This window comes from Marmota flaviventris, chromosome 6 (assembly GCF_047511675.1).
Source record: "Marmota flaviventris isolate mMarFla1 chromosome 6, mMarFla1.hap1, whole genome shotgun sequence".
Classification (NCBI taxonomy): domain Eukaryota; kingdom Metazoa; phylum Chordata; class Mammalia; order Rodentia; family Sciuridae; genus Marmota; species Marmota flaviventris.
In genome coordinates this window covers 56,007,522-56,032,531 of record NC_092503.1, presented here as the reverse complement: position 1 = coordinate 56,032,531, position 25,010 = coordinate 56,007,522, and the positions used below count along the sequence as shown (strand labels likewise).

Below are 25,010 nucleotides of genomic sequence, written 5' to 3'. Positions count from 1 at the left end.
GTTCTCCTTGGCCTCATAATGAATCAACCTTGGCATCCAGAAGTTGGGCTCAGGTGGGAATGGGGGAGAGCACACCCCAGCTTCCACCTTGGGACTAGACAGTGGTGACTAACTTTCTGAGGTGTAAGCCAAATTTCATCAGTACTGCCCATTTTTCCCAAGTCTTTTGTCTTGAGCCCGCATAGCTAACGAGTTCAGGAAACAGTCTCGTGTGACCTGTGCCCATGGCTGCAGGCAGGCCATGGTCCTTCACTTTGCTAGCTCTATGTGCAAACCAACAGTCCCTTGCTTACAAGAAAAGGTTATGAGTGATTTGTTCAATTAAACAATCCACACCCTCACTGACTGTGATGCAACTGTCTCTCAGTGGCCAGTGATAAAAGAAAATCAGGCAAGCAAAGAATACAGGTGTCCCTCACTAGAAAGTAAAAAATTAAGATGGCTGACTTTAAATGTATATTTCAAGTTCAATTGAAAATGGAAGGGCATGTGATCAGAGCAGCTGTTGGGAAAACATCAGCTCTAAAACAATAATTTATAAAAGTCTGGTTTTTGGACAAAATTGACACACAAACATGCTAGGTACTAACCCAGATGAAAGCACCTCTCTTGTTTAACACACTGGAAGCCTGATGCAAGCACACAGAGAGCTCTTAGCCAGGAATGTGCAGGGTCCTGTGGCAGCTGATTCCAGAAATCACAAGAGCTCTGGGTGGAAATGTCATTTTGAGAGATGATGAAGTTTCAGGACAAGGAGAACAGCACTTGTCAGGTACGGAGGGGGAAAGCAACTGAGAACAAGGGGATGCTACTGCAGCACATAAATATTCACTTTTTTCAGTGTGTGCATTTTTTTTTTCTTTAAATTTTATTTAAAAAAAAATTATAATCTAAACTGGGCATGGTGGCACAGGCTTGTAATCCCAGTGACCTGAGAGAATGAGGCAGGAGTAACCCAAGTTCAAGGCCAGCAAGTAGGATATGGGACATTCCTGGAGGATATTAAATTTTCACCTAATCCAATCTATATCAGGGTTGAATCCTTTTCCTAATTATTAGTCACTCTGCCATGGCTTTGCTCATGGGGAGCAGGGGGCACCAAGAAGAAAGACAGTGTGTCAATGTGGCACACTTCAACAGATTATGGCCAGGCCAGCTATCTTGTCTTCTGGGTCCTAACTGGCCTCTCTTCTTGCTGTATATGAGTGTATATGGGTCAGGATATAACAACATAAAGCTTTCCTATTAAGTTACTCCAATAAGGAGATGATTTCTCTAGTAAAGTCCATGTTGGGTGACAGAAGTTTTTCTTTTTAATACTGGGGACTGAACCCAGGGATGCTTTGCCCCAGCTCTTTTATTTTATTTATTTGAGACAAGATTCTTAAGCTGCTTAGAGCCTAAGGGCTGGTCTCAAACTTGCCCTCCTCCTGAGTCGATGGCATTAAAGGTTCGAACCATGGCACCTGGCTGGCAGTAGTTTTGAATGCAACAGATTTAAAAGGCTCTGGTTTAATCTGTGAATTTCAGGGGCCAGAAACATAGTGGTGAACTTGCCATCAGGAACTGGCCACTCTCACCACATCTCTTTTTTCTTGAATACAAGATCTCTCCATTTATTTAGCAAACATTTAATGAGTATCTACTAAATTATCAGATACTGGTTCAGTGACTAGTTAAAATAATCTTACCCAAATTTCAGTACTGACGGAAGCCGATGGGATCCTGCATAGTAATATAAACCCAGAAACTAAGGATGGATAGTTACACAAAGAGTTGACTCTTTTTAACTGCGCCAGGTGCTGTGGTGCACTTTTGTAATCCCAGTGACTAGGGAGGCTGAGGCAGGAGACGGCAAGTTCAAAACCAGTCTCAGCAATTGTCTCAATAAAAAAATAAAAAGGGCCAGGAATGTGGCTCAGGGGTAAATTGCCTCTGGGTTCAATCCCCAGTTATCTAAACATAACAATTTTAAAAAAGGAGTAAAACTGTGCCATGGAGGTGGGACACAGGACAGCAAAACAATCTTTTCCATCCCTGTTCTGTGTATACCAAGCTAGCCTGAAAGGCTCTCTTCCTTGCCTCAGTTTCCTGCAGCCTTAGCATTCTGGCACTCAACCCGCAACCCTGTAACATCTGTAGCAAAACATTCAAAAGTTACTTTAAGAAGGTGACGTTCAAAGGTTCGATCCCTAGTACGGGGGTGGGCTGGGGTGGGGAGGGGGAAATTCAATATTTCTGAGTACCCTTATCTGGTTGGCTTCCACGACCAATATTCTTCCCAGATGAGCTACCTGAGAGAGCAATCAAACTAGTAGCAGCACCTTGGTTTCCCTTAAATAAAAATACATAGAAAAATAGACAATGTGTCTGTACATCTTAGCGCACAAAGTCCTCGAAATAGTCGCTACATAACTCCCAGTGAAAGCGAAGGTAAAGTCTGCGTGGGAAATCACGTCCACCATAGAGAGGGAAAGGACAGTCACAGGGTCTGCGAGCGCCGCAGGCTGTCGCTCCGCGGCTGGCCAGGAAGGCCTCAAGCCAGCCGGGGTGCACACCCAGGGCGCCGGGCCCGCCTCCAGCTCTGGGACAGCGGGAACCGCGGACCGCCGTGGAACGGCCGGGGAGGGCGCCGCGCCCCCTAGCGGCGGGGCCTGTCCCTCTCCGCTCTCGGCCGCCGCCGCCGCAACAGCAGCAGCAGCCGGCCTGCCTCGCTCCCTTAGCCGACTCCCGAGGCAGCGTCCCTCCAAGCGGCGGCTCTTCGGCCTCCAGCTCCCCGCTCTACAGTTCCCTTCAGTCCCCGCCCCCTGCTCCCGCTCAGACACCCCCTTCCACACGCCGCGCTGTCCCCCACTGCGGCCCGCCGAGCGCGAACGCGGAGCCACCGCGGGCTCCGCAGAGTCTTCCGGCGACCCCGGCTGCTCCATCGCGGCGGCCGACGGGGGTGCGGGGCTGGAGTGCGGCGCGAGTGGGGCAGGCGGCGGCGAGGACCGTTCCACTGTGCGTCTCCCCCGCCCTCGCGCAGCGCCAGAGCTCCCCGGAACGCCATGGAGCCACGGCGTTCCGAGCGGGCACAAAGGGGCGCGCGGCACAATGGGCGCGGCGAGCCCGTGGGCGCCGGGCTCCCGCTCCGGCGGCTCGGCCCTGCGCGGGGGTGGGCGCTCCTCCGGGCGGGCGCGCTCAGGGCAGCCCCCCTTCGCGTCCCCTCCCCTGCTCCCGCCCCCACCCCGGCATGGATGTTGCAGCCACTCTCCGGTTGTCTGCCCCGGAGCCGCCACAGCGCGGCCGGCCCGGTCCGCCCCGCACTTACCTGGGACACGAGTTCTGTACTTTGCGGAGCGGGCCCGCGCCGAGTTTGGGCGCCACGTGCGGGGGGAGGGCGCGGGGCCGGGAGTGGGGGCCGCGCGCGGAGGGCCTGGCCGGGGCGGCCCGGGGAGTTGCTGGGGGCGGCGGGCGGGCGGGCGCCGTGTATTTTCCCCTCTCTTTGTGTGTGTCCGTGCGCTGCGCTCTCGCGTGACGTGACGGGACTCCGTGTGTCATTTCCGCACAAGGACACAGGAGCCCCCGCTGCAGTGGAACCACAACCCCTCCGCCCCCACCCCCGGCCCGCCCCTCCCCCTCAGCGGGGCACACGCGGGACCAGCGGTGGCGCTCGGGCGTGAACGGCCGCGGCGGGGTGCTGGGGCGCGCACTCCGGGGACCCGAGCGGTCGGGCGCGCTCGGCCAGCGCCGCGCTGCTCCACGTGGGCCCGCGCGGGCTGCCCGGGCGGGGGGCGGTGGCCGCGCACCCACGGCGCGCCGGACAGGCGCTAGCGAACAATGTCCTTTGCACACCGTGTGCTCTACCCCCGTGAGTCATTTCTCTAAAACGTGGTTTCTCAGACTCGACAGTTTGGCCCGAAATGCCTCCTTCTACTTTTTTCCCCCGCGGGACGACAACAGTACGAAACGTCTTCACGCTCGCGTCCGCACTTCTCCCGATTTTTTGCATTTCGGCCGTGGCTCTGGACACCCGGCCCGGTCTTCCCGCGCCGCGGCCAGCACAAAGACATCGGGGCGCAGTGCCCCCTTCGGTCCCGCGGAGCGGGCATGGAGTCCGGCGGGACGCGGGAGAGCGACCCCGGCGCTGGGAAACCCTGGCTGGGGCCACTCCCCCAGCGGGTTGGCCGCCTCAGTTGTAAGCCTTAAGAGCTAAAAATCTGCTTTCTACTTGCAACCCGAAGTTTTTACGTTTGAGATTAAGGACGAAAGCTTCAGAAGCATGCGCGTTCCGACTCACGCGCCACCAACACAAACCCACGGGATATCTACGTGGAATTCTTAAAACAAAAACACTAGTCACTAACTCAGTAAAGACTGACTCTGTCTACTCCTAACTCCGGGATTGTAGGTTCCAAGTTGATAAGTAGGAAACCTACGCCTCGGGTATTTTCTCAAATCTCAGTGACTAGGTGAGAGAAAAACCCAATTCAACATTTAGGACACGTTAGTATCTTAGGCAAACAATGAGAATGTAAATTTTCTTTAAAAATCCTTTAATTTGCCGATCGAAGAAGAGAAAAATGCAAATGATCCCATCTGCTGCTCACAGCTGACTGGCTGTAAGACAGGACCATGTGGCCCAGCCCTGCGCGGTCACTGAATAGGTAGAATAGATTTTAAAAGAAGGCATATGCTAGCTCCTTGCTGCCCAGTCGCGGCGAGGGTTTGAATTAACGTATAGTTTTGGATTACCATATCCTCCTCCAGACCACTCCAATTGGGAATTTAGTAATTATGCAAGTTCCTCCCCTTCGGATTTGAAATCATAAGGCACAGGGTTCGGTTATCTAGGACCTTTGAGGAACTCTGTTGAACGTTCTCAGCTGTATTTGGATTGCAGACTTGGAGAAGTCAGTACTAATTGCTATGCAAAATTAGCCAGCAGCCTGGAGGACTGAGTCCCGCATCCAGGGGGTGCTTTTATAAAAGAATCTATACGTGCTCAGTGTCATTCAAAACAGGATGATGAAAAGAATGGGGCCGAGATAGCAGCCCTTCAAATTCAAAAGACTTGGTACGCCCTATCTACATTTAAAATAGGGTGGAGGGAGGAAGGGAGGAGGACGACTGAGAATGGTTAATTTATACATTCCCTGAAGACAAAGTGGAGGCACTTGGATTTCTGCAGGGAACTTGACTTTTACACTTGCACGTTAAATAACATGTATGATATAACACATCCCTTGTCATAGTTAACAGATGCAGCAGTTTTATTCTCACCTTCAGTTTAATGTGACATATAATTAGAATTTTAAAAGTATAAATTGCATTTCATTAGTTGTTTTCTAGGATTTTCCAGTAGAAGAGTTGAGTAGCATTTAAGCTCATTTTGCATTTAAACTATTTTACTGTACTGCTTTAAGAATGTAAAATGACCCTATTAAATTTTTAGAAAGATAAGGTGAAATGTACAATGAAAAGGGATATATCTTTAGCCAATCATTCACAGCACAACTCAGGTATTTAAGTAATAAAACAATAGAAATTAACATATCTATTCCTATTGTTAGAAACAAAAGATTTTGCAAATACAATATTTTTATTAATAAATAGTATCCCAGGCAAGTAGCCTTCCTTAACTAATGTAACTAACATTTCAAAACATATCAGGACACTTACACTGACCTTGGGTATTATTGTAAAAGCATGTTTATTCCAAACAATCATCAACAGAAATGTACTGACATTAGTAGCTGGGAAATAAAAGTACTTACCTTCAAATGGTTTTGATATTTATGTAAAAAAAAAAAATTGTTTCTTTTGATTTTTTTTTTAAATAAAGAGTAAGGGAAAGCAATGGAGACCGGTGAAAACAAATGTATTAGAAAGTATCTAATTTTGGAATCTTAAAATAATAATAGTTCTAAGCAGAGAGTGGTGGCAAACACCTGTAATCCCAGCTACTTTGGAGGTGGAGATAGGATTGCAAGTTAGAGGCCAGCCTCAGCAATTTTACAAGACCTTTTCTTTAAAAAAAAAAAAAAATGCTGGGAGTGTAGCTCAGTAATGGGACGCCCCTAGGTTCAATCCCCGGTACCACCACCACCACCATCATCATCATCATCTAAAAGAAAAAAATAATAGTTATAAAAGTGCATTGGATAAAAATAATGCCCTACCAACAATTTTGAATAAACATGGCAGAAGAGGAGAATAAGGAATAAAGAATTAGAATAAGGAAATATAAAAAGTAAAAGCTGGGCTTGGTGGCATGCACCTGTAATTCTAGAGACTCCTGAGCTCAGCAGGAGGACGGGAAGTTCAAGGTCAGTCTCAGCAATTTAGGGAGATCCTGTCTCAAGATCCCAGGGAGATATATATATATATATATAAAATATATATATATATATATATATATATATATATATATATATATATATATATTTATATATATATATATATAAAATTTTTTTTTTAACTAGGGATCGAACCCAGAAGCACTTTACCACTGAGGTACATCCTCAGCCCTTCTTATTTTGACAGAGGGTTTAGTTAAATTACCAAGACTGGCCTTGAATTTGGGATCCTCCTGCCACAGCCTCCCCAGTGGCTGGGCTTAGGGGCAGTGAACAGCCACGCCTAGCTCCACGTCTCAAAATAAAAAAGGGTGGGATGTAGCTCAGTGGTAAACGCCCCTGAGTTCGGTCACTAGTGCTATTTAAAAAAAAAAAAAAAAAAAAAAAGCAAAATTTCAGAGCGACATGCCTCACTGAATCTCAGCGATTTGAGAAGTAGAGGCAGGAGGATCGCAAATTAGAGCCAGCCTCAGAAACTTGGTAAGACCCTGTCTCAAAATTAAAAAATTAAAATAAAATTAAAGTAAAATCTTTGCCCAGTACGACTCTTTAAGAAGTCGTTGATAGTTCATAAGGATATGTGCCTGGAGACCTGCATGAGGAACTCTTTTGTGTTTTGTTTTTCTGTGCTGGATGTGGAACCCAGGGTCCTGCACATGCTAAAGCATGCGCTCTACCCTCGAGGGGCGCCGGGGGTTGGGGGGGATGGGGAACTGAACCCAGGGAGCACTCAACCACTGAGCTACATCCTCACTCGTTTTATTTTGAGATAAGATCTTGCTAGGACTGGCCTTCAACTTTTGATCCTCTTGCCTCACCCTTCCAAATTGCTGGCATTACAAGTGTGCGTTATGGTGCTTGGCTTTTTTTTTTTTTTTTTTGTATGGGGGATTGATCCCAGGGATACTTTACCACTGAGTTACATCCCACCTCTTTTTATTTTTCATGTCAAGACAAGGTCTTGCTAAATTGCTGAAGCTGGCCTGGAATTTACCATTCTCCTCCCTCAGCCTCCCCAGTAGCTGTAACTATGGGTTGTGCTGCCATACCCAGTTTAAGGCCCTCATTTTCAATCTTACCTGAGTAATTGCAACAAGAGGGACATTGGCCATGTAAAACATAAAAATACTAAATGGAAAATTACACAACTTTTAAAAATGACACAAATACATATACATATATGGCAGATATCTTTTAACAATACTGTAAAGGTTTTTATCATTGCTAAAATATATTTATAGTTGCCAAGACAATATTTAGGGGACTTTTTTTTTTTTTTCAGTAGTTAAGTCTTAAAACAACCTAACAGATTTTATCATTACTTGTGAGACATTTCCACTTTATTTCTTGCCTGCTGGATGTATAATTTTGCCAAGTCTTCAACTTCAAACAGAAGTAGCTGGCAGATCCAGATTCTGTGAATACTCACAAAAGAAAAGAAAGATGGAAAAAGAGGGGCGAGGGAGCTTGTGTTAGCTCTATTAAATGAGACCTGTGGCCCAGTACAGTGGCGGCTCAACTATAGTCCCAGCAGCTCCGAAAGGCTGAGTCAGGAGGATCCCAAATTCAAAGCCAGCTTCAGCAATTTAATAAGGCTCTAAGCCATTTAGTGAGACTTGTCTCAAAATAAAATATAAAAAGGGCTTGGGATGTGGCTCAAGTGATTAAGTGCCCCTGGGTTCAATCCCCCATACAAACAGTAATAACAAAAACCCTGTATAAAGAAGACACACCTTGAGGTTTAACCTTTCTATTCTTTTTTTTTTTTTTTTTAATATTTTTTTAATTGTCAATGGTCCTTTATTTTATTTATTTTTACGTGGTGCTGAGAATCGAACCCAGTGCCTCACGCATGCTAGGCAAGCACTCTACCACTGAGCCACGACCCCAGCCCAACCTTTCTATTCTTAAAAAACAAAACAAAACAAACAAACAAAAAAACCACCTACCCTTAGTGGATTGAGGGACAGATAAGAAGATGATAGATACACTGTGACCCCAGAGTGGGGAAAAATGAGGGTTTTTGTTTTGTTCGGTTTTTTTGTTTTGTTTTGTTTTTTGATGCTGGGGTATTGAACCCAAGGCTTCACACAGGATAAATGCATGATCTACCTACCACTGAGCTACTGCCCAATCCCCAAAATGAAATTTTGACTGAAAAGCTGAAGAATTTTAGATGGACATTTTTTCTTATGTGTAGAACTATTTAATAATTTATAGCAGCTTGAGATTTTAAGCACCCAACACAGCCATTAGGATCTGATTTTAGTGGATATTGGGTTTACACAGTAGGATTCTGCAAGAAGAAATATTAGGGAAAGTAAAAACTGCTGCAGTCCCACTCAAAATTTCAAGCCCTTGAGAAAACAAATGCCAATCTGAACTCTAGTTCATTCTGAGCCCAGAGCACTGCCTGGAGGCTCTGTGGCCACCAGGGCCCCTATGCCCAGAGGGGTGCCCAGGGGCCCTCAAGCAAGCCACCCGTTGCAGCCAAGAGGCAGGAAGCTGGAGCTGGTGGAGACAGACTTCCCAGGCAATCAGCCCATTAAGAAAAAGAAAAAGGAGACTTATACTGCTCTAGCTAAGTGAGAGTTTTTTAAAAATTAAAAAACTATCAGAAGCTGGGCACAGAGGCTCATGCCAATAGCCCTAGCTACTCTGGAGATTGAGGCAGGAGGATCATGAGTTCTAAGCCAGCCTCAGCAAAAGCCAGGCACTAAGCAACTCAGTGAGACCCTGTCTCTAAATAAAATACAAGATAGGGCTGGGGATGTGGCTCTGTGGCCAAGTGCCCCTAAATTCAATCGCTGGTATCTCACACACACCCCCCAAAAAAGTTCAAAAGTCACCTGAAGCAGCTAAATCATGCCAAACAGGTGTGAGACACTGGGTGTACGCTGGGCACCAATCCCCCCTTTCTCTACATATTGTTATGGAGTAAGCAGAAAAAGAAGTGAATAATATTAACTTTTGGCATAATAATGTCCCAAAACTAAATAAGGTATTTGGCTACAGTATTCATTACCCGATTTTCCAAGCTTCTCAGTGGCAACATAATATCTTAAGAGGTAACTGCATATGCTTAATGATTTCCCTAGAATCATGACACATGAGGACCTGAGAAATAATAGATTTGCCTTCTTTTACCACTAAGAAAACTGAGGCAAAAGGAAAGAGTGGCTTGCCTAACACTCATTAGCCTTTTTTCTTTTCCTTTTCTAATTTTTTCTATCCCCTCCCCCCGTAAGGATTAAATCTAGGGCTCTCTATTGATCAAGGACTCAGTAAATTGCTAAGGCTGACCTATGAACTTGAGATCCTCCACCTGAGTCTTCCAAGTTGCTGCAATTACAGGCATGCACCTACACATCTGGCTAGGCTCATTGCCCTTTGGAAAAGTGTTTTGGGGTTCTTTTTATCTTTGGGGTGTTTTGTTTGTTGGAGTACTGGGAGTTGAATGCAGGGTATCCTTCTGGTGAGTTATACCCCCAGCAAAGACCTCCCACACACTTTAAGAAATTTGTTTTTTATAACACTAAGCATCGAAACCAGAGGCACTCACTCTACCACTGAGCTACATCTTCAGCCCTTTTTTATTTTGAAACAGGGTCTCACTAAGTTACTGAACCTGGCCTCAAACTTGTGATCCTCTTGCCTCCACCTCCTGAATTGCTGGGATTACAGACATGCAACACTATACCCCACTTGGGTTCTTCTTTCTATAACATTCCTACCAAAGACCAAAAAAAGGTTAAAGAAGAGAAATCAAAAATCACCAAGGACTGTTTATGCTCCACAGTTGCATTGAAATGATCATCGACCAGCATGGTGGCCCACGCCTGTACTGCCAATGGCTCAGGAGGCTGAGGCAGAAGGATTGCAATTAGTGAGGCCCTAAGCAACCCAGGGAGACCCTATCTCTAAATAAAAGATTAAAAGGGCTGGGATGTGACTCAGTGGTTAAATGCCCTTGGATTCAATGCCCATTAAAAAAAAAAAAAAAAGGTCACCCTTTGTACCCAGCTTCATTCTTTAGTACTCAGGAGCTTCCATCCCTTCCTCAAGAGGCCTGGGGTTTCCCATTTGTGGGTTGGAGGCCCATGCTGTGCACTCCCATAGCAGTTTACTCTACCCTATCTCAGATACTACTAGGAACTGAATTGTTCCCCCCCACCCACCGGTACTACTTTATTTGGAGATAAGGGCCTTAGGAAGGCAATGGGGTGGGGCGTTGCCTAGGGGTATAGCTCAGCTGGTAGAGTGCTTGCCTTGCATGCACAAGGCCCTGGGTTTAATCCCCAACACCATACACACACACAAAAAAAGGGAAGGCAATAGGGGTTAAATGAGATTACAGGGTGAAGCCCTAATCCAATGGGACTGATGTCCTTACAAAAAGAGGAAAAGATATAAGAGGTGTGCCTGCACAGAGAGAAGACCATGGGAGGAAACAGTGATAAGGCATCCTTCTGCAAGCCAAGCAGACACACCTCAGGAGAAACAAGCCCTGCTGGCCTCTACTATTTAAGCCACCAAGGCTATTATATTTTCCTGAGACAGCCCAAGCCGACTAACGCAGAGACTGACCCTGCTCCCACAAAGCTGGAACTGCCTTTTAATCTGTCTCTCTCTATTAGAATGTAAGCTCCTGGAGGGCAGCACCACTGTTTCTCAAAGTACCTGCCACAAGCAAAGGCCTCTTCAGTCTGAAACAGTAGTGTTAATGACATTTGGCATCCTGTTTGCCCTTGATGACAAAACTGAGAAGCAGAAAAGTTCTTTCACCTCCCCATGTCACCCTGTTTTTACACAGATGAGAAAAATAATGTCCAGAGAGATTCCGTGGATTGTAATTCACTCCTCAACTTAATGAATAATTATTGAAGACCTAATACGTTCCAAGTGCTGCAGGAATTTGCCTTCCCTTTTTTCTCCTAAAGGATGTGACTAATTTAACTTTGCTGCTCCTGGGGGCCTTGGCCATTTACATTCATATTGCTGTCCCTCAGTTCCTGTCATTGTCTGAGACAGCAGGTGGTGGCAAATGCTGGGGCACTTGCTAGCAGTGCAGTTTGCAGCCCGGGGTGTGAAGTCCAGCAGATTTGGAGTTGGATCCAGGATCCAGCCAATCATATGTTCTGTTTGTGACCTCGGGAAGCAGCTTAAGCTTTTCGCTTGTATTTCCTGGTTCATTCCACCCTACTGGGTGGTTAAAAATGAGGCAGTTACCTGTGGCCTTGGTACCATGACTGGCCTAAGGTTAGCAGCTAGTATATTTTCTTTTTTAGCAGCTGGTTTGTATTTGTATTGGTAATATATGTGGTGAGTGAACTGTTGAAATAACAATAACTAGCCCAAGCACACAACAGTTAGGGGATTTGTCTAGCATGCACAGGCCTCTAGGTTCAAACCCTAACTTCTTTTTTTTTTTTTTTTCAATATTGGTGATTTACCACTTTACCACTGAACTATATCCCCAGTCTTTCAGTCTTTTTTAATGTTTTATTTTTATTTATTTATTTATTTATTTATGTGTGTGTGTGTGTGTGTGTGTGTGTGTGTGTGTGGTGCTGGGAATTGAACCCAGGGCCTTATGCATGCAAGGCAAACACTCTACCAACTGAGCTATACCCCCAGCTCTCAGTCTTTTTTTTTTTAATATTATTAGTTATAGATGGACATAATACCTTTATTTATTTTTGTGTGGTGCAGAGACTAAAATCCTGAGCCTCAGGCCTGCTAAGAAGACACTCTACCACTGAACCACAACCCAGACCCTCCCCACCTTTTGTGAGATAGGATTATGCTAAAATGCTTGGGCTGGCCTTGAATTTGAGATCCTCTTGGTGCACACACCACTTGGCAGAGGTTTGTGGGTTTTTTTTTTCCCTCATTGATACAACAAATAATAAAAATGATAAAACCTAAAGACACTTCTATTCTCTTTTTGTGGTATCGGGTATAGAACCCAGGGTCTCACACATGCTAGGCAAGTGCTCTACCACTGAGCTGCAGCCCCAGCCCACAAACACAGCAAAAACACAGAAGTTCATATAATCAGCTTCAGTGCTGTCTGGAAGGTACCCATAGAACACCACTCCATTCCCTGGTTGGGTATTAGGGTTTGAACCTAGGCCCTGTACATGCTAGGCAAGTTCTCTACCATGGAGCTACATCCCCAGCCCTTTATACTTTATTTTGAGACAGGGTTTCACCAAGTCACACAAGCAGTTCTTGAAATTTTAATCCTCCTGCCTCAGCCTACTATGTAGCCAGGATATCAGGCATGTGCCTGGCAGAACCCACTTTAAACTCTGACTTTACCCAGAAAGTTAAACAAATACCACTATATCACGATATAATTTTCAAACACGTTTAAAATACAATAGGCTCCAAATCACTTTATTATTATTATTATTATTAATTTATTTATTTATTTTTATTGAACTCAGGAGCATTCTACCTCTGAGCTATATCCCCAGTTCTTTTTATTTTATTTTGAGACAGGGTCTTGCTAACTGGCCCAGGCTGTAATTTGGAATTACAGGTGGTGCCCAGCTCCCAAACCCCAATCCTGATGTCCATTCTTCTCACCTAACTCATAAGAAAAGAAAAACAAGTTCTGCTGTCCTCCTTCAGCCTCCTTCTAGAAACCTTCATCTTTTTTTTTTTTTTTTGAGAATTTTTTTAATATTTATTTTTCAGTTTTCGGCAGACACAACATCTTTGTATGTGGTGCTGAGGATCGAACCCGGGCCGCACGCAAGCCAGGCGAGTGCACTACCGCTTGAGCCACATCCCCAGCCCCGAGAAACCTCCATCTTGTGTGCACTTGAGGGCTCCCAGAATCTTGGGCCAAGTACCCCATGCCAGTGAGAAAGCAGAAGCAGCGTGCACAAGTGTTTGTGTATGAAATAACTATGTTTATAGTTTATATTTGAGTCCCTTCCTTCCTTTTGGAGTCCTCTCAGCCTCTGCCCTCCAGGCCTCTGGCCACATGGAGTTCTTGTAGAGCCAAGGTCTTTCTGCTCTCCATGCCCTGTGGCATTGACTCTGCCAGGCCCAACCAGGGACATGGTCATCTCTGTGCAAGGCTGCCTAGATATGTGACGCAAATGCCTGCAGGGAGCAAGTAAGGAGAGGTCATAAGTAAACCACAAGAGCATTCTTCACTCTTCCAATAAGCACAGCAGCTTCCAGGTGTCTTTCAAGACAAGCCCATCTTTAGACTATCTTTTTTTCTTCAATCTTCTATCTCTGTTTTTTTTTTTTTTGTTGTTGTTGTTGTTTTTCAGTGCTGGGGATCAAACCCAGGCCTCATGCATGCTAGGGAAACACTCTGTCAAATTTTTAGGTGAAATTGCCTAGGTTATAAATATTATTGTTAATATTTATTTTTGGCACTAGGGAGCAAACCCAGGGCCTTGTACATACTAAGCATGCTTTCTATCACTGAGCAGTAACCTCAGCCCAAATTACTGGTGTTTAATATGAAATGACTGAAGTTCACAGGCATAGACACAAAGCCTGTGTGCAGGTCACATCCATCCCTTTTGTCTCCAATTTGTGAGTGGGACCTGCCACAGCTGACAACCACATCTTCTCTGGACAGAGTCCTGCCTCTCAGCCAGGCTGCTGGGAAGCTCATGCAGTGGCCCTGCTCAGCCAGCACCCAGTCCAGGGCCCTTCTGCTTCTGTTCAAGACATCCTGCCTCAGGCCACCTGCACCCTTCTCTAGGGCCTTAAGCTTTAAGAAACAAAAGCTTGTTGGCTGTTTCAGCTCTCAGCCCTTCCCTGCCCTTCCCCAACACTGAACCCAGGTGGGAATATCTACGTGGTGGCAGGAAAAGAGAAAATACCAGGAAAATAAAAGTACAGATATTGCAGAAATATTATCCTGCCCCACATATTAAACCTACATGTTATGAGGTTATTTATAAAAGCTTGGGAATTTCCCCATACTGGGGATTCTAAGGAAGCACTAGGAAAATCTTTTAGGAAAAAAAAAAAATTTAGCCAATTAATCAAATATTCCATTTTATCTCACACAGCATCTAATTAATAATAGATTATGAGTTGTGTGTGGTGGTACACACCTACAATCCTAGCGACTCTGGAGGCTGAGGCAAGAGGATCACAAATTTAAAGCCAGCCTCAAAAACTAGGGAGACCCCAACTTAGTGAGACCCTGACTCAAAATTTAAAAATAAAAAGGGCTGGGCATGCAGTTCAGTGGTAAAGCACCCCTGGGTTCAATCCTTGTTACCAAAAAATAATATTAAAAATAACAGCAACAACAATAATAATATATTATGGTGTAACATTCACTTTTACTAGTAAAGTACCTTGTTTTCTTGATTCTGCCATGGGAAATTCATGAATTCAATTACATATATACTTTTAAAAATATGTAATAAAATATGTAATAAAGTGTTAAACTCCTTTTGGAGTTAAACTCCAAAAGGAGTTTAACACTTTGAAGGTTTAGCCACCGAGCTAATAGTAAACATCTGATACTAGTTATTACTGAGCCACTGCTGGTTTAAAGCACTAATGTTGTTATTGAGCCATTACTGGTTTAAAGAGCTAAAGTAATATAACCTTTGTGCTCTGGAAAGATGATAAATTTGGGGGCAGAAAGTTCACTGAAATTACCTTTGTTTCATCATTTTCTTTGGTGGTGAGAGAGAGAGAGAGGCTGCTCTCAGTATGGTACTGATTTGAGTGGTCAGGAGTAGGGCAAGTTGGGACTATACCAGATGAAAATCCTTCAAATAAATGACCTTATTACCCTCCTGACCTATTTAGTCAGCATGGTGAAGGGGGAATAATTGCCCTTTGGAACCTGAAAATGGGTGAGTTTGAGGGAAAAGAGGGCCAGAGGAATCAAATAATCCACATAGATCTGCTTCTTTCCTCTGAATATTTTGTATTATAAATTTTACAAGTTTTAGGTTCCTTTCGTCTAATAAATTTTTTTAAGAATTAAAAAGTAAAGGCATTAGAATAAACAAGTGTCATATGTATATGGTGGCAAAGAGAAACTCCTAAGTTTGGGGGCAGACACATACTGCATGTTGTGAGTGTCCAAGAATCAAATGTTTGGTGTATCTTGAGTTATCTTTGTGGCAAGACTAAAGTTTTCAAATGGCTTATATAATAAAATGTTACATCCAAGTTGACATCCAACAATTTGATAACATTTCATATTACAAAGTTGAAGCACAGAGAGGAAGCCCTTTGACAGCTATGGAAATTCTTCCCAAGGCTTTTGTTGCCCTCCTGACTCTCAGTAAGTGAAGGCTGAACTTGTGGGAAGTGCCTTTGTTAGGTCTTGACATTAGGTAAGTAAGTAAATGACCTCAGGTATCAAAGGGATCTCTCGGCTGCACCGGAGGAAGTGAATGTGCCCATATTCTCAGGGAGTTTTGGCCATGATAGAATTTGGCTCACATCCATTTAGAGAGAGGTGAGCGACCTCTCAGTACCTACATAAAGGGCCGAGCACTCTTGCAGGTGGCAGAACTCTTTGGAACAGGGCACGGCCAGTTTTAAGGTGGCAAAAGATTTCAAAATTATACAAATGGCAAGGCAAAGTGACACACGCCGGTGATCCTGGCTACCCCGGAGGCTGAGGCAAGAGGATCACAAGTTCGAGACCAACCTGGATGATTTAGTGAGACCCTGTTTCAAAATAAAGAATAAAAAGGAACTGGGGATGTAGCAGGATGTCCCTGGCTTTGGTGTCCCGGGGAGAGAGAGAGAGAGAGAGAGAGGTGTGTGTGTGTGTGTGTGTGTGGATGATCAAGTTGCCTGTCTTCACAGAGCTTTCAGAATTAACTTCACGAACCCTGGAAACATATGGTGCATCAGAGGAGAGACCCAAGTAGGGGTGAGCAAGGAACCATAACAAATCAGGAAAGCTTCCTGGAGGAGGAGGCTGAGCAGGATTTTGACCCACGGAGACTGGGTGAAAGAGCATTCTGAGCAGGGAAGACCAGGGGCAGCAGCTAAGGCAGAAAATTGTGGGCAAGATATGGAAAACTATAAATAGTCCTGAGCAAAAACCAGGGAGCCTTAAAGCTAGGGGGAGGGGAGGACAGAAAGAGCAGATAAGGCTAGAGAGGCAGGTGGTGAACAGATTGAAGCCTTCCTCTGGCCTGTGCCACACGTCTTTCAAGACCTGGCAGTCAGTTTGGTGCCTATTTCATACAAGCTACAAACCAAGAAATCCCTGATCCAAAACCTCTCCTCAGCAGAGCTGGTCTCTTAGACTGCCTGACTCACACTCAGGACGGAGCAGAAAGTCAGAACTGAAGGGAAACCAGGAAGAGGGTTGGCAGAGAAACAGAAGCCTAACCAATAACTGACCATTGTCCCTCAACAGCCTTGCCCCTCTGTGCAGCTTCCAAGAGTCTAGCTTTGCCAGGTGTAGTGGCCAACACCTGTCATCCCAGTGACTCAGGAGGCTGAGGCAGGAGGATTGAAAGTTCGAGGCCAGTCTCAGTCTCAAGAATGTTTCAAAATAAAAAATAAAAAGGTCTGGGGATGTAGCTTAGTGGTAAAGTGCCCCTGGGTTCAATCTCCAGTACCAAAAAAATAAGACAAAATAAAAATGGATGGGGCTGGGAGCGGTGGGGCAGGCCTATAATCCCAGCAGCTCAGGAGCAGGGAAGAGGATCAAGAGTCCAAATGAGAATGTAGCCTGGTAATAGAGCACTCTTAGCTTCCACCCCCAGTACCACCAAAAGAAAAAAAAGAAGTCCAGTTTTTGTGTGTTCACGGGGATCACTGAACAATATTGGAACAGGGCCACATGTTTGTTCATGCAACCAAGGAAAGAGTGGCCCAACATACCAAGGAATTTTAACACATAAAAATACAAACTAAGAATGTCTTAGTCTACTGGGTAACTAGAGATCATTCACAAAAGGCAATGGTTAATTTAAAATGTTGTGGCTTTCATGCAATCAGGTTAATATTCTCTGGATGGGATTTTTGACCTTTGCTTGCCCCCCTTTTCCTGTTTAAATTTTAATTTTATTTCAACCTAATAAAGGCACTATAGCCACATAAAACACTCACAGTAATAAAAAGCTTTAAAATAAAAAACATAGAGCTACTGTGCTGTAAGCATTCAGAAAATCTTTGATAAGCACAGTTAAACCCTATAATAATGCATTCATCAAAAATATAATTTTAAACTGGGCTTTGTGGCATACACATGTAATTGCAACTACTCAGGAGGCTGAGGCAGGAGGATTGCTAGTTTGAGGCCAGCTTGGGCAATTTAATAAGGCCCAATTTCCAAGTAAAACAAAATAAATAAGGGATGGGGATGTAGCTTAGTGGTAGAGATTTCCAGGGCATGTGTGTTATACTGGGTTCAATCCCCAGTACAGCTAAAAATAAATAAATAAAAATTATATACGTGTATACAATTTTAAAAAATTAAATATATAATTTCCAATTGAATGCAGAATTAGTAGCTTGTTCCCATTTCCTGTGTGGCCTTGGTTTGAGAACAAAACACAGGGGTTGGGGATTGGGTGAATGTTCTATGCTAGGGGTCTTGAAGTAGAGGCTGAAGACTTTAAAGCAGGGAAAGAGTGAGTTTTTTTTTTTAATATTTATTTTTTAGTTGTAGATGGTCACAATACCTTTATTTTATTCATTTATTTTTATGTGGTGCTGAGGATTGAACCCAAGGCCTCGGACTTGCTAGGCAAGCACTGTACCGCTGAGCCATAACCCCAGCCCCAAGGGTGAGTCTTTTTGGTCCTTGGTATTCTTTTCTTTTTTAAGTATTTTATTTTTTTAGTTGCAGCTGGACACAATACGTTTATTCTATTTTTATGTGGTGCTGAGGATCGAACCTGGTTCCTCACAAGTGCTAGGCGAGTGCTCTACCACTGAGCCACAACCCCAGCCCTGGTCCTTGCTATCCTTGAAGCTGAATCTGGTGAACTAACTGGGCCATTTCTAGAATCACCAATGCTATCCTATTGCCTCTAGACTCAGAACTGTCCCCCATGATATTTAAAATAGGGCCAACTGCCACCATCAGATGATGTCAAATCACATCTGAGTCTGGCATGAATTTAGACAGGACGGCTGCACTCCCAGAATTCCCTGCCAGCTTGCTATGCAGAAGACCAATGGAGATTAAGATAGGCAATGGGTAATTGCTTTATATACATTAGTTAATTTAATCCCTTTAATATATAAAGTATAGGTGAAATAATATAAAATTGTCATTTTTATAGGTCAGATATTGATATTTTTATCATTACGCCTAATAGTCATTAAAGAATTCCTTGGGTACAGGAATTTTTTTTTTTTTTATATTGGGGATTGAGCCCAGGGTTTAGCACATGTTAAGCAAGTACTCTACCACTGAGCCATATCCCCAGTCCTGGGAGTCTGTTTTTAAATTGGAATTTAATTAGTTTATATTAATTATAATTAATTATAGGTACTTATTTCTGTCCTTTTATTTTATAATTTTCATTAACTACATTTTATTTTATAATTTACATTAACTACATATTTTATGCTCCCCTCCTCCTTCTGCTTTCCATAGGATAACTTTTCCTGATTTATATTTGGTTCTGCATCTGGTCTGCCTGGAATCTGTCTTACTTCAAAGCTCATGTCTGTCTGCTGCGTCACAAAGAATTAGTGTCAGTTGAGTCTAAGAAATTTATCATCTACCCTGATGGATCTAAAAGTGGATTATGTGTGTGAGAATTACCAGGAAGCTTCTGGAAAATGTTTTTTGGTTTTTTTTTTTTCTTTTTCTACTGGGGATTGAACCCAGAGGACCTCTAGCCAAATGAGCCACATCCTCAGCCCTTTTAATTTTTTTATTTTGAGACAGGGTCTTGCTAAGTTGCTTAGGGCCTCACTAAATTACTGAGATGGACCTTGAACTCGCAAACTTTCTGCCTTAGCCTCCCAAGTCTCTGGGATTGTTAGAAATACTAGGGTGCCATGAAAATAGCTCAGCAAGGAAAATTTTACTCCAGCATAAGGGTGTGCTATGGAACAAAGTCTGGCAAGCAAGCACACTAGCTGGGCTGTCTGCCTGATTTTGCCCCTAAAGCAGCACTGCCCCTTTCTCTGATAGGAGAAGCTCGGGGTTACCCTCTATGGGATTGGCTAATTTTACAATTGGGGTGGTCAAAGGGAAGGACTATAGTTAAAATGGCTACACTTGGCTCTTACATCCCAATTAAGGCCAAATATATTCCGAAAATGGACAACTGGGGATTTGATTTCTCACAGGATTACAGGGGTACACCATCTTGCCTAGCTGGAAATGTATAAGATAAGTGTGTGGGCCCATGCCAGTCATCCTAGGTAATTGGGAGCCTGAGGCAAGAGGATCATTTGAGCCCAATTCAGGGCCAACCTGAATAGCAAGACCTTGTCTCTTTCAAAAAATAAAAAGTGTAGATTCTTGCAATTCCCTTTAGAGATCCTGATTCAGCAGGATGCCCTATTCTATTTCAAGACCCTGTGTTTTTTTTTACAGGTGGTTTACAAGAGTGTGTGCAGTGTGATTACTCTTCCCATTCAATTTACTACTTTCTAGATGGTAATCTTTACATGTATTGGTTGTCCCTTAAATACTGCTTTTCAAATATACACTCCAGGGTGGGCTCTAACCCCCCCCTCTCTCTTTCCCCTTTTTGGACTGGGGCTTGAACCCAGTGGTACTCCACCAATAAGCTACATCATCTATCATTTGCCCTTACATTTATTTATTTGTTTAAACAAGGTCTCACTAGATTTCTGAGGTTGGCCTTGAACTTGCCCAGGCTGGCCCTGAGTTTGTCATCCTCCTGCTTTAGCCTTTCAAACTGCTGGAATTTCCATCATGTACCACTGTGCTTGACCCTTTCTCACCTTATATTTTCCTGTATGTGGAAAGAAGTCTCTAGACCTATTTTATAGCCTATGTTTTTACAATTATAATTTGTAATCTATGTGACTTTATCACTCTATTTTATTTGCTTGCTTCATTGTTACAAAAGCATATTTCCTTTAATGGCGTTTATTGAATGGTCACTCTGTGACAGGTGCACTTAGTAGCTCTTTTACCATCACGCGTGACTGTCTCCATTTCTGCAGGAAAACAAAAGGGCTGGGGTTTGTAACTCAGTGGTAGAGCATTTGCCTAGGGTGAACAGGTCCTGGGTTCAATCCCTAACACTGCAAAGAAAAATGAAAAGATAAATCAAAAAAGAAGAAACTTGGGGGAGTTGCCTCACATCGCATTGGATAGAGAGGCTAGGGTTTGAACCCAGATCTGTTTTTATTCTATTTGTTATATTCCACTGCTTTCAAAAGTAACCTGCTCCTGAGAAGCCTAAATATGGTGGGAAGACACTAATAATGTCACTCTTGAGTTTGTCTTTGTCCCCAAGACAGTGTTTTGTACATAGTGATACTGAACTTATTCTGCCTTCTTTCTCTATCAGTGGTTTCAAGTCAGGGAAATCAGTCTGGTAAAACAAAGAGGTAGCAAAACACAAATTTGGAGGTGACATAGAAAGAACCTGTATCACACAGCGTCTTCCTCTGAATAGTTCTATGACAGGTCATCAAAGTTGCTTTTTGTGAAAGTGTCCATTACAAACTAGGGCTACTTACATTTTGCACCCTTTAATTTCTTTTTCTTTTCTTTTTTTTTTTTTTTTAGTTGTAGATGAACATAACACCTTTATTTTATTTATTTATTTTTATGTGGTGCCTCACACTGGCTAGTCAAGTGCTCTACCACCGAGCTACACCCCCAGCCCTATACCCTTTAATTTATTTTTCTAATTAATTTGATAAAAGAATATTTATTTTCTTCTTCCTGTACTCAACTTTATAATGCTGATGTTGAACATAATAGAGCAAACAACAATATGCAATTGTAGAAACTATTGTTTGGAATTTGCATGTGAAATATACACCTTTCACTGCCTCTAGTTGGCATTGTTAACTAGGCTACAGATAGTTCACCCTACATACTGCAAACAGAAAGTGCTTTTTTGATGGGCATGTGCTATGAATGGAAAAAGTGTTCAAACACAATGTTTCAGTTTGAAAGGCTTACATTAGAACTAGCCAAAGGGGAAAGTGGTTTATTTCCTAATCATAGCTTTGTTTATGAATCCAATCATATAAAAAGCCTTATGATAAAGCTTTCTAAAAACAGACATGTATGCTACTATTTGGGTAAACAAGCAATAGATTCAGTCTATAAAACTACTTTGATAATGCCAATGGATGCTTTTAGGAAAATTGAGCTGTTCCCCTTGGATTAAAAAATCTATCATGTACATGTGGATAGGCAAAGGAGGTCATGAGACTAAAATACAAAATTAGAAAGTGCTGTTTATATTTGTACTACTTTAAAAAGATAAACCTCACACTAGATCTTTTTGCTACAATCATCCATCAGGATTTGAAATTTGAAAAACCTTGACTACTGAGTTAGAACAAAAAGGTGCCATTCATTTTGATTGTATGAACATAAAAATTATGATTAATAGGGCTGTATTTTTGCTGGTGTTTTATATGGCTAGAGGGCAAAAATTCAATAAATGTTACTGTGCAGGCTATCTCAATGATTACAAGGTTTGGGTACAAAGACTAGTGAGGACTTCTGTAAATTACAAATATAAAATTTGCAGACATCATTATATTTTCATGGGAAGCAATAATTTGCTTTTCAAGCATGTTTGTTTTGTTAGAGCTCTGAAGCCACTGTGATGGATTTAATGCTAAACTACTCAACCAAATGACAGAGAGGTGAGGGGACCAGGGACAAATTTTTCTTCCTACACATTTGTTTTAAGCACCTGCGTTTGCTCGAGTGTCTTGATACCACCGTGATAGCTTAGCAATAGCTAGATACAAATGAAGGTTACTGTCATGCCAGCCTCTCACAAAAAGTTGATAGGTGGGACACTAGGGAAAAAAATATAGATGTTTATTGGTTTAAGAAAAAAGAGATTTGCTCTAACTGCCCTTGTCCATCTATTCATCTCGCATTCATATACATATAGAAAAAGGATGAGAATCTAAAATAAATAAATAAATAAAATCAACACTAGTGTTTTAATATTAATTAAATATAATTTAGGCCTTTCTTACATCATGAAAAAGCAACATATTTTAAATTTTCCCAAATAGGAAATAATGATTACAAAGGTTACATGAGAAGTGTTTTATAAAAATATTTCAAAAGAATTTTTCCACAATAAAAGATACTCAATTTTTGCTAACAGCTATTAGGAGGACAAGGTTGCTCAAAATATAATCACCTCGGGCTGGGGATGTGGCTCAAGCAATAGCGCGCTCGCCTGGCATGCGTGCGGCCCGGGTTCAATCCTCAGCACCACATACAAACAAAGATGTTGTGTCCGCCAAGAACTAAAAAATAAATATTAAAAAAATTTCTCTCTCTCTCTCTTTGAAAAAAAATTAAAAAAAAATATAATCACCTCTAGTCCAGTGGACTTGGATAATGTGATGGATACTGACATCTTAAAAATCAGCCTACTATATGACTCCTTTCATTATCTTTATCAAGATAATTTATATGCAATATAGAGAAAGTGGAATATGAAGGATATAACATTTGGAAAGTAAATAAAATCATCTTTATTTTTAGGGCTACTGATTTTATTTCAAATACTTAACTAAAAAATGGTAAAATATAGGTTAAAGCAAACAGCTAGTTGAACGGAGATGGCAAATAGCTTTTGACTTGTGTGCTGACTTTGATATGTTAATAGCTGGTGTGTTGGCCCTTGCCTGTAAGCATAGCAACTTGGGTGCCGCAGTAGGAGGATCACAAGTTCGAAGCCAGCCTGGGCAACTTAGGGAGACCCTGTCTAAAAATAGGAATATAGCTCAGTGGTAGAGTGACCATGGGTTCAGTTCCCAATACAGGGTTAGGGGAGGAGGGAGTGGCTGCCTAAGGTGCTTGTTAAGAAGGATTCTGAGGTTCTGTAAGAAAAATGGTCTGGGACCAGGGGTGTAGCTCAGTGGTAGAGCACTGCCTATCACATACATGGCCCTGGGTTCGATGACTAGTCACACACACACACACACACACACAGAGTCTGAATGATGAGCAGATGTTGACTTGGCTGGGAGGGAGCCTAGAAGGTTAAAAAAGACTTCAGTGGAATGGGATATGGGCATGAGACAGAAGTTTAGCCCGAAGCCCCTTAATATAAACCCTAACTTTATTTTGTCTTATATGTGACATTAAAATGAATGTAGAACTTGCCCCATGCAGTGGCACACACCTGAAATACCAGCTACTTCAGAGGCTGAGGCAGGAGGATCACAAGTTTAAGGCCAACCTTGGGCAATTTAGCAAGACCCTGTCTCAAAAATAAAAAGGGCTGGAACCGTAGCTCAGTGGTAAAGTGCCCCCAGGTTCAATCCCCAGTACCAAAACAAAACAAGACAAAGAAAGATGGCCTAACGCTGTGGTGCTTACCTATAATCCCAGCGCCTCAGGAGGCTGAGGCAGGAGGATTGTGAGTTCAAAGCCAGCCTCAGCAAGTTAGGCCCTAAGCAACTTAGCAAGAACCTGTCTGTAAATAACATAGAAAAAAGGGCTGGGGATATGGCTCAGTGGTTAATTGCCCCTGCAGCACCAAAAAAAAAAATTGACTGAACCTCAATGTGAAGGAAGAAGTCATCATAATGAAGTGCGTCTGGCTGGGAACTTATATCGAAACAAGAGGAAAATGCAAAGAGGCATGAATTCATCTTAAGCATTATCTTACAGAACTGGGCCTCACTAAGGCTGTATCAGCTGAGAAGATTAATAATTCAAGTTGAAGAATTTTAAGGTGATTTGTTCCACAATTTTAACCTGTGCCACGGAGAACCTGTAGAGGCACTATTTTTCCAAGTCAAAGACTTTCTTAATAGTGGGTCTGGAGGCTGACTTATAAAGTTAGCCCATTTTAATATACTTATTTACACCAGAAGAAACAACCAGGAATAGAAATTCAGATGCCTCGTTTAACATTTAAACCACTCATTAATAATAGTCGTGAAGGCTGCAGCATCATGGGAAAATGTTTATAATGTGTTACATGAACACAGCAGGACCCAAAGTTGAAATTATACTGTAATTACAACATGCAAAAAAAAAAAAAAAAAAAAATCTGCATGGCAAAAAAAGACTGGAAGAAATACAAATGAAACGGTAATACTGAAATGAAATTGATAATACTGATTATTTTAGGGTGGTGATTATGAATGACTTTTTCCCCCCCCAAGATTTCTGTAAGTTGATTATTTACTTAGGTGTGTTTGAAGAGAAAAAAAAATCAAGTGAAATTCAAGCTACTCTAATGGCTAAGACAGTGGCAATCCAACACGCTTATTAATAAGTTCACAGGGTGCAGAAGGATGCACACACTGTCAATCCTAGATGTGAGCAGAGCCACTAGATAAAAGCTAGATGCTATTTTTCCATGAAGATAGGCATCTCCAAAAAAGAAGAGTAGAATCCTGAGAAAGAGTCTCTTTCTATCATGAGAAAGCAATTTGTATTAAAGACGAACTTTGACCCAAGGGGAGAGGCCTAGAGCCTAGCACTTCAGAGCTGGAGGACAGGGCGTTAGCTAAAGGGAGGATGGATAG

General features: G+C 42.8%; 1 protein-coding gene and 1 non-coding gene across 2 annotated transcripts in view; both read right to left on the bottom strand.

Annotated features, from left to right (window-relative positions):
• The window catches only part of Bend3 (BEN domain containing 3), a 35,992-nt gene extending 32,588 nt beyond the window's left edge, over positions 1-3,404 (bottom strand). The window contains exon 1 of the mRNA XM_027928006.2: positions 3,311-3,404. The gene's annotated coding sequence lies outside the window, so the exon portion shown is untranslated. The remainder of the gene's footprint in view (positions 1-3,310) is intronic.
• Positions 3,405-11,899: 8,495 nt separating this feature from the next.
• Positions 11,900-11,973, bottom strand: Trnaa-ugc (transfer RNA alanine (anticodon UGC)). Its single transcript has one exon. It is a non-coding gene; the product is annotated as a tRNA-Ala (tRNA).
• Positions 11,974-25,010: the final 13,037 nt, after the last annotated feature.